The 9,981-nt window shown below is 32.9% G+C and overlaps 1 long non-coding RNA gene across 1 annotated transcript; it reads left to right on the top strand.

The window, feature by feature from the left end:
- Positions 1 to 456: 456 nt before the first annotated feature.
- LOC141689258 (uncharacterized) lies at positions 457 to 1,476 on the top strand. Its single transcript, XR_012562298.1, has 3 exons — positions 457 to 577; positions 724 to 780; positions 898 to 1,476. It is a non-coding gene; the product is annotated as an uncharacterized LOC141689258 (long non-coding RNA).
- The last annotated feature ends 8,505 nt before the right edge of the window (positions 1,477 to 9,981 follow it).

The raw sequence follows: 9,981 nt of genomic DNA, 5'->3' as shown, positions 1-9,981 counted from the left end.
AACAACTTCTAGAGAGAGAAAATAACAAAATGTATATTAAAAATGTATTATCAACCACACACATTGTTTAGTTACAGGAATGACTTATTTACTATCTTCTAGTTGCTTAGCTGGACATAACTAGGGCTGTCAAAAAAATTCGAAAAATCTTATATTCGTCCGAAATATCCGCATTCGTATTCGAAAAAAATCGGATATTATCTGTATTCGAAGTTAACCGGATATTATCCGTATCTGAATCCGAATGTTTCAGATACGGATACAGGCACATCTGTATTCGAAAATATCTGTATCCGAACTAATTAATTAACTAATTAATTAATTATATATTATAGCCATATTTTATTTTTTTAAATATTAAATATAAGTATACTTTATATCATATATGATATGACTATTTAGCTATTGACTATTCGATAAACTAAAGGGAACCCTCAAATCTCAATTAGTCTATTCACCAGTTTAGTAGTTTACCCTAATTATATTGACTCTCCCCCTCCCCGCCGCCTATTCTTCCACTTCGATCTTCAGACTTCAGTTGATATTCGATGCAATTATTCATGCTATCTAAAAAAAGGTTCGATTCACAACCCTAATTCAATTCCTTTATTCTACAAGTTAAGATGAATATGGTATATAATTATATAGTTATCGTTTTTGGATACGATATACGAATATTTGAAGATTCTAAAATTTACACGAGGCTTTGATTATTATTTGCAGATCTAACACTTTAATTCAGAAACGATTCGAGCTTCTGTCAAGTTTCAATGGAACAAGGTATATTTGTCTTTCCTGTTCTGTTTCGAATAGCTTTTCTTATGATCAAATTACAGAAATTACTTGTACACTTCTACAAATTACAGAAATTACTTGTACACTTCTATGAAATTACAGATAATGCTTCAAGTTCAACTCCATGTGTATCATCAAGTTCGGTTGAAATGATATTAACAAAGTGTGCAAAAAATATTTCTAAGAGCGCCGATCTGGGTTCCGTATTGCTCTTCCAAGAAGATTACCAGACTGTTAAAATTACTCAAGATACTCAACAGAAGGAGCAACTACCGGCCAAAAGAAAAAAACCCTTAAAATCTGAAGTTTGGAATCATTTTGATCGTATTGAAAGCGAAATAAAAGATACGAAGAAATCTGATGCCATTTGTAAGTATTGTCACGCTAATTTTAATGGGGCAAGTGACCACGGAACAACTCATTTAAAAAATCATACAAAGACGTGTAGGATGAAATTAATAAAAGTTCCTGTGTCGCAAATGCTTTTTGGAAAAAAAGTCAGTGGTGAGGAATCTACACCGAAATTAGGAGTTCATAAATTTGATCATGCTGTTGAGAGAGCTTTGTTTGCTAAAATGATTGTTAAACATGATTTGTCTTTTCTAATGGCAGAATATGAGTACTTTCGTCATTGGATATCTTATGTAATGCCTGCTTATAAATATCAGTCCCGAAATACTGTAAAAACTGACTTGTTAAGTGTGTATGCGACTGAGAAAGAGCAAATTTATAAGAGCGAATTCATAATGGCAGAATGTACCACTGATTAAAGTTCTTATGCCTTGCCGCAGTTTTTATTAATTTTGTTGTAATATAGTTGTTGAGTCCCATATTATTGATAAATTAGAGTGGTCCTTTTTGAGTACTTTTGCAAATAAATTAGAATTGATAAATTAGAATGGTCCCATATTTAGATGAAGTTGCTGGATATTGATAGTGAGCATCTAGGAATAAGCTGTTGGAATAAGCTGTTTTATGACATGAAGTATATAGTCTAATTTTTTAAAACTAGCAAGAAGCAGATGAAAAAGTAGCAGTAAACTCTATTTACATGTTTTTTGCCAGGCACCAGTAAGCGCCAAGCAGCGTTACAGTATGTGCATCCCTGCGACTCTACGAGTTCTTTTTGGCTTACAACATTCTTCTTCCTGATTTTGTTAATGGTAGCAAGATAGTCAAGATATTTATTTTTTTGAAATCACTTCTTGATTACATTCTCATTTCTCTAAATTATGGTAGCAACTAGCAAGAGTTTTCTATATTTTGTATTAAGCAGCAAGAATTGTTAAAGATGGTGAAATAGTATTTTTTTGTTAAGGTATATGACTAAATGGCTTGCACATTTTCTATGTTTTCTAGTAACATTGTACTGCTCTTGAGCCCTGCCTCCTGGTGCAAAAAATTAATTATCAAATAATTATTATCTACTTAAAAGAATTATTAAAAATGATGATTGTCTTAGTATTAATAATTTCATTCATTTGTAGAATTTATCATATTATTTTTCTTGTTTTTTTACAGTAGCTACAATTTTTTTAAAATTTTATCAATTTTCAAAAAACAATTCGGATCCGGATATTATTCGTATCCGGATAATATCAGGCAGATTCGGATACAAATAGTCATTTCTCGGATATTTTCGAATACGGAGCCGGATTCAGATACGGTTTCGGACTTCCAGATTCGAATTCAGATATAGCTATATCCGTATCCTAAATATCCGTTTGACAGCCCTACATAATATTTTTTCTAACTTGCATAATATATTAACATATTATAAAATGATGAATTTGATAACCACCGTATGTTAAATTTAATTCGTAAAATAAGTTTATTTTGATTATTAAACTTTCTTAAAAGCATAATTAAAGGATAGATTTTTAAAAAAATAATTGCAGGTCTTCGAAATAATACATATTGTCACGACATAAAATTGACATGGATATTTTATCAAATATTTTAGAAAAAAAGAACAAACAATCGACATAAATGGGGTAAATCGAGTTTCAAATAACGTCCCCGAAATTTCAGCGGCGCCCTAAGCGGTGCTAGCCGCCAGGGAAAGCCTTTTACGATGATTATTTACACGACAAGTATTTATGATGTATATTTATGTTTAGTGTTTATGAAAAATAAAATATATGCGTGTTTACGACGACCGTTTAAGGGAGCCGTTCATAGGAAAAAATAAATATAGACAAAAGTCCGCAGGAAAAAAGATTCCATTACTTTAAAAGAATAAATGTGGTCATCGAAAAATAAGAAGTGATTCAGGTTTCGAAGAATATGTATCCGGACTCCTAGGACATGCCCCAGACTTTTAACTGCAAGGGGCATACTCAAATAATTAGACAAACGATGGAAAAGGGCCTCTAGAGTCCGGAGAGGTTTTAATCCTTCGGGGGCATTCTAGGGGTCCGGAGGAGCCTCGAGAGAGGCCCTAACCCCTTGGGGGCGGCCATAGGGTTCAAGAGGGGTTTCTTATAGGGCTTTCAAAAAAAATTGAAAAATTTGAAGAATCCTCATTCGTATTCGAAATAAAAAGTATATTATATGTATTCGAAATAAAATAAATATTATTCGTGTCTGAATCCGTTAGTTGTAATTATGGTACAAATATAGACATATTCGTATCCGATAATATATGAATCCTAATAAATATATATTATTTTTAAATATTATATATAATTTTAAATTTATTCGATAAGATTTATAGCGTGTGTATGTATATATATATATTCATTAAATAATATGTTTATACAATTTTTATAATTGTAAAAATAGTTTACACATATATAAAAATGTGATTTGAGTTCAATAATTTAAAGATAACAAAATTATATTGAAAAGATAGATAAAAATTATTATTTTTTAATAAATTAAAATATAATTAAATCACTTTATTACTTATCTTAATTTTTAAAAATTAATTTTTAATTTTTACTATATATTTAACATTTCTTTGAATTTTTATAAAAAAAATAAAAATCTGACTGAAAACCAAATTCTAGCTCCGAATATTATCCGTATCCGGATAGTATCCTTTAGATCCGGATTCAGATATTATCTTTCAAATATTTCCGGATTCGGATACGGATAAAAATTCACGAAATCTGTCGGCTCGTCACGCAAACTCAAATACCCATCATTTTTCTTTCCTCTACCATTGCCCTTACCCTTACTAGTGCCTTTTCCATTGCCCTTAGAAGTACCTTTTCCATTGCCCTTGATAGCAAATGTGGTTATATCCTCATCGGATAGTTGGCGAGCAAACTGACTTGGATTATCACGAATCTCTGTAAACATGTTTCTCACGATGGTAAGATAGACATTGTCAGGGATGGCTTCACGTTGTCTAGGAGCGGATGAGGATGAGCCGACTTCATTCCGGGTGGAATCTCGGTAGCGCGTAGTTAATGTAGGCAAAAGATCGGTGGCTCGAGCATTGGGGAATCTAACAATATTATTTTTTCTTCGACTTTTTACCTTTGGGGACCCCCAATGCTTCCATCCACCAATCACATGGCTCATCTCTATCACCCGTTTGTGTCACCTCCACGGGCATACACTCAAGAATAGCGGCATATCGTTCCTACACAGTTTTCAAGTTTCATTGGAAAAAATAAATCTATAAAAATGAGAATGCACACTTAATTTCATTAAAAAAAGAGAATGCACATGTAGACTTAAAAAAAATTCATTACCGCAATAAACATGGCAGTCGGAGTAGTGTAGACGGGATTTTCCTAATCGGATTTGTTATAAGGAGAATTTCGTATAACAGTGTTTTGGAGGTTATTGGCCGGAATAAAGATCAAGGGTAGTGTTTGAGGGCGGAGGAAGGTTGTGTATGGTGGTGGCTGAGCATGTATGTTGACTCCTTAAGAAAGAATAAGGTTTTGTTATTCTCTATCAAGTGTCGACTCCTATCTTATACATGTGCCTACATAACCTATTTACAGGGATCAAGTCTCACGTAATTCTTGGGGAGCAGGTCACATAGGCTGGGGTTAGGGTTCTTCGACCCGTGCAGCCCAAGCCCATGATAAAGTCAGGCCTTCAGCCAATTAGTCAAGTAAATTTTGACCGGCTCCACACGCTTCCTACAATCTCGCGACATCTCCGTTTTTCTTCCCGTGATTGTAGGAATACTCCGTGTCGGCCCCAAAATTTACGAGCAACTCAGTCATCTATGAGTTACTTTTCATGTTACACACAAAGTCCTCAAACGCGGGCCAGCCTGGTCGTCTCAGCCCGCACCGCCTTTTCTCTCAATCAATAAATAAGATGTTTCCTTTATTTTCCATAAGATGTGGGCTCATGGTCCCAACTCGCATATCACGAGCCCAACTCACATGTGAGAGCCCAGCTCACATGTGTAAGCCCATCTCGCACGCGTGAGCCCAGCTCGCACGTCGCGAGCCCATCTCACATGTGTAAGTCCAGCTCACATGTGAGAGCCTAACTTACATGTATGAGTTTAGCTTGCATGTGAGAGCCCAGCTCGTATATGAGAGCCCAACTCATCTACCAACTCATGAGCCCCACTCTCATATGAGAGCTCAGCTCACATGTGTTAGGCTAACTCACATGTGCTAGCCCAACTCACATGAATCCACAATTCTAGCTTACATGTTTGAGCCCAGTTCTTCAATACACCTATGGGGACCTGTTTAGGGCACATGACCAAAAGCGGGTATAACAGGATCCAACTCTCATATGACAATTATCCCAAACCTCAAGTCTTGTTGGTTTCTTGTTATTTTTGTTCGTCATTACCTTTCAAATTATTAAACAACTTATATTAGCACGTGCTTAGTTGACATTATTAAATGAAATAAATGTGTATGTATGTGTGTGTGTGCGCGCGCGTGCGTGTACGTGTTAGAAAAAAATGTCATTACCTCTCGCACTTTGTTATATGACCGAGCACCGACACTATGCAATCTTTCAACTTGTTGCCGGTTAGCGGATCTAACCGAAGACCTATGTAAGTGCCCTTCATTTGTCTCCCAATATTTTAAAAGATCTTTCCAAAAAGGAACAGACCAATAAGGCGGCTTTAAAGATTCCTTTGAAATGCCCTCTTCTTTTGTTTTTCTGTCAACTCTTTTTTTAAGCTCATTCAACGTCCTTTTGATTGTCACCTTGATGTGATCTTCAACAATTTTTCTTGTTTCTGAACGGCTTTGCCGCTTAAGATGTCTATAATATTTCTAAAAATTGCAACAAAGATTAAGAATAAATGCATCATAAAATCAAGAAACAAATGCAAACAAAAAATGGATTTTTAAACCTGCTTGAATATCTAAAACCCTTGCATTTAACCAACCGGGATTATGTTCTTCAATGTCAGTAAAAGTATAATGCCCAATAGGCCACTTCTCCCGAATCATGCTTAACAAATTCTTTTTAGCGGTATCATTTTCAATACCATATACAAACAAATCAATGAACATAATCTAATTCAGTTAAGAGTACAACAATATATGTGAATAATGTAATTTAAAAACTTATTTAATTACTTTCCATCAGAGATATCAATGCGATATGGCTTCAATGACAGTTTTTCTCCATAGATGCCACTTGAATGTGATCGAGGTCGCCTTCCTCGCCATTCTCGTTCCTCGTTAGGTGTAATGTGTCTAGTCGGATCATTCGGGTCCGAATCCGAATCTGTCGGCTTATCACGCAAACTCAAATTCCCATCCTTTTTCTTTCTCTACCATTTTCCTTACCCTTACTAATGCCTTTTCCATTGCCCTGAGAAGTACCTTTTTCATTGCCCTTGCTAGCTTTTCCCTTTCCCTTTTCTTTTCAAATTTAATTCGTAAAATAAGTTCATTTTGATTATTAAACTTTCTTAAAAACATAATTAAAGGATATATTTTTTAAAAAATAATTGCAGGTCTCTGAAATAATAGATATTGTCACGGTATGAAATTGACATGGATATTTTATCAATTTTTTTAGAAAAAAAGATAAAACAATCGACATAAAAGGGGTAAATCGAGTTTCAAATAACGTCTCCGAAATTTCAGAGGCGCCCTAAGCGATGCTCGCCACGAGGGACGACCTTTTACGACGACTATTTACATGACAAGTATTTACGATGTATATTTATGATAAGTGTTTATGAAAAAAATATGCGCGTCTACGACGACCGTTTAAAGGATCCGTTCATAGGAAAAAAATAAATATTGACAAAAGTCCGCATGAAAAAAGATTCCATTACTTTAAAAGAATAAATGCGGTCATCGAAAAATAAGAAGTGATTTGGGCTTCGAATCCGGACTCCTTGGACACGCCCCAGACTTTTGACTGCAAGCGGTATACTCAAATAATTAGACAAACGACGAAAAAATGGCCTCTGGAGTCCGGAGAGGTTTTAATCCTTCGGGGACATTCTAGGAGTCCGGAGGAGCCTCAAGAGAGGCTCTAACCCCTTGGAGGGTGCCCCAAGGGTTCAAGAGGGGTTTTCGATAGGGCTGTCAAAAAAATTGAAAAATTTGAAGAATCTCCATTCGTATTCGAAATAAAAAGGATATTATATGTATTCAAAAAAAATTAAAAATTATCCGTGTCTGAATCCGATAATTGTAGTTATGGTACAGATATAAGCATATTCGTATCTGATAATACATGAATCCGAATAAATATATATTACTTTTGAATATTATATATAATTTTAAATTTATTCGATTAGATTTATAGCGTATATATGCATGTGTATGTATATATATTCATTAAATAATATGTTTATACAATTTTTATAATTGTAAAAATAGTTTACACATATATAAAAATGTCATTTGAGTTCAAAAATTTAAAGAAAACAAAATTATATTGAAAAAATTATTTTTTTTGAAGAAATTAAAATAAAATTAATTCACTTTATTACTTATCTTAATTTTTAAAAATTAATTTTTAATTTTTACTATATATATAACATTTTTTTGAATTTTTATCAAAATATAAAAAATATGATTGAAAACCAAATTCAGATCCAGATATTATTCGTATCCTAATAGTATCCTTTAGAACCAGATTCAGATATTATCCTTCAAATATTTCCGGATTCGGGTACGGATATAAATTTCGGTGTTCGGATCCGGATACGGATACAAGCATATCCGTATCCGAATTATCCGTTTGACAAACTTAGTTTCCGAGTGCCTGTTCTGTTGGAGAATATTCGAAAGTATTGTTATGTACTATTGCGAGTTGTGCTCGTAAGTGAATGGTCGGTAAAACTTAGTTTGTACTTTGGGAGCCTCGTTTGCACATTCAACGGGTTATCCTTTTTGATTTTTTTGGATTATCTCACACTTTATATTGTATGCTTGGAGTCACTCGTCGTATAATCTGGTGAATTATTCTCACGGGGGGCACGCTTTAGCATTCGCAGTAAGTCATAGCGATATACATGCTATTATGGTAAAAAAAATAATGGTAGTGGGGTGTTTATCCACCGGTCGGAGAGTTGTCTTATCCATTAAATTTCGAAGTCGTAATCGAGCTTTTAAGCGTTTGTGATTAGATCGCACCGCTGGGCATTCCTAATGCGAATAGAAGTTCGAATAATAATAGGAAGTCGATTTGAAGATTTATATTGGGCCTCATAATAAGAAACCCAATCCATGTTGAGTTCTTGTTCTCCAAGAACTGTGTTCGGATTGATCTTATATATAATGATGTACGTAAACATATTGTTTGAACATGTGTCTGAGAGTTATGAAAAGTTAAACATGAACCGCATCGATATCATCCGCTAATTAAGTACAACCATCGCAGTCCGATAATTTTTCTCAACATCGGGATCTCGATTAGATCTCGATTCCGACCGTGATCATCAAATCTTTGTTAATTAAATTCATCTTTTAAAACATATAACATATATAAATTATAGGAAGCTAATATCACAAAATAATATAATTTACAAGATTGTGATTTAACAGTTCAAATCTTACGTTGTCTTATCACATGCTATCATGACGTTGAAACCCTAATATGGGCTAATTGGGTTTGACAACTTAAAAAATATATACAATACACTTAATTGAGAAAATTTCCGTTATCGTACAAAATTTAAAAGTATTTATAATATATATTCATAATTAGTATTAATATTTTTATAATATATATGTGTGTATATATAGAGTAAAGTTCTATGGAGTCCACCTTTTAATTGGAGTCCTCGGAGTCCATCTATGTTCTGCAAATAAAATATGTTCTAAAACGTGTTATCTTGCAAAATATGTTTCATACATATCATTACTTCAATAAAATCATGCAAATCTCATATATTTACAAGTACAATATGTATGTTCTGCAACATGAACATTTATGTTCTGCAAACTAAGCATGTTTTGTAGAATAATATATTTTGCAACATTCTACTTGTAAAATCTATGCGATCTGCAAGATTTTCAATAAAATTGTGATATATGTAGAATATCATTCAAAAAATAATACGTTTTGCAACAATTTAAGCTATATGTTACTTGCAGAACGTATATGGACTCCATGGACTCCAAGGACTCAAATGAAATAGGGGACTCCATAGAACCCAACCCTGTATATATATATATATAATTTATAAGTGTTTAAGAACTTATATGAAAAATATATACTTAAATATAAATATTTTATATATTTTACAAATATACAAGAATATATAAAATAAAAATAAAAATATAATATTTACTCGAATTAAAGTAACCAATAACCGGAATGATGTATAATTTGATGTACCTTTATTTTGGTTGGTTTGGTTATTCTTTCAGTCAGGACTGTCAGATCTTCTTAATCAAATGATCATGATCGTTGAATTCAAATATTAAAGGAATACACATTTGTCAAATTCGAATTCCGCGAACCATAAACGTTTATATTATTCTTTTATATACTATTTTAATTCCGAGGTTCAAATTCCACCAATAACAAATATTTATATTATTATATACACTATCAAGTTCCTACATTTGAATTCCGCCAAAAATAAATATTTAAGTTATTATTTATATGGATATAAATATGCATACACTTATTTATAAAAAAACGTATTTTTGATTTATGCAAAAAACATGATGGGAACGTTTTCTAACAATATATATATATATATATATAAATATATACATCCCATTCCGGATCAGATATAAAGTGTGACTAAAACAAACAAGAATA

Source organism: Apium graveolens, chromosome 10 (assembly GCF_009905375.1).
Source record: "Apium graveolens cultivar Ventura chromosome 10, ASM990537v1, whole genome shotgun sequence".
In the NCBI taxonomy this organism is placed as follows: Eukaryota; Viridiplantae; Streptophyta; class Magnoliopsida; order Apiales; family Apiaceae; genus Apium; species Apium graveolens.
The sequence above is the reverse complement of the archived record's forward strand: the minus strand, read 5'-3'. Positions and strand labels throughout refer to the sequence as shown.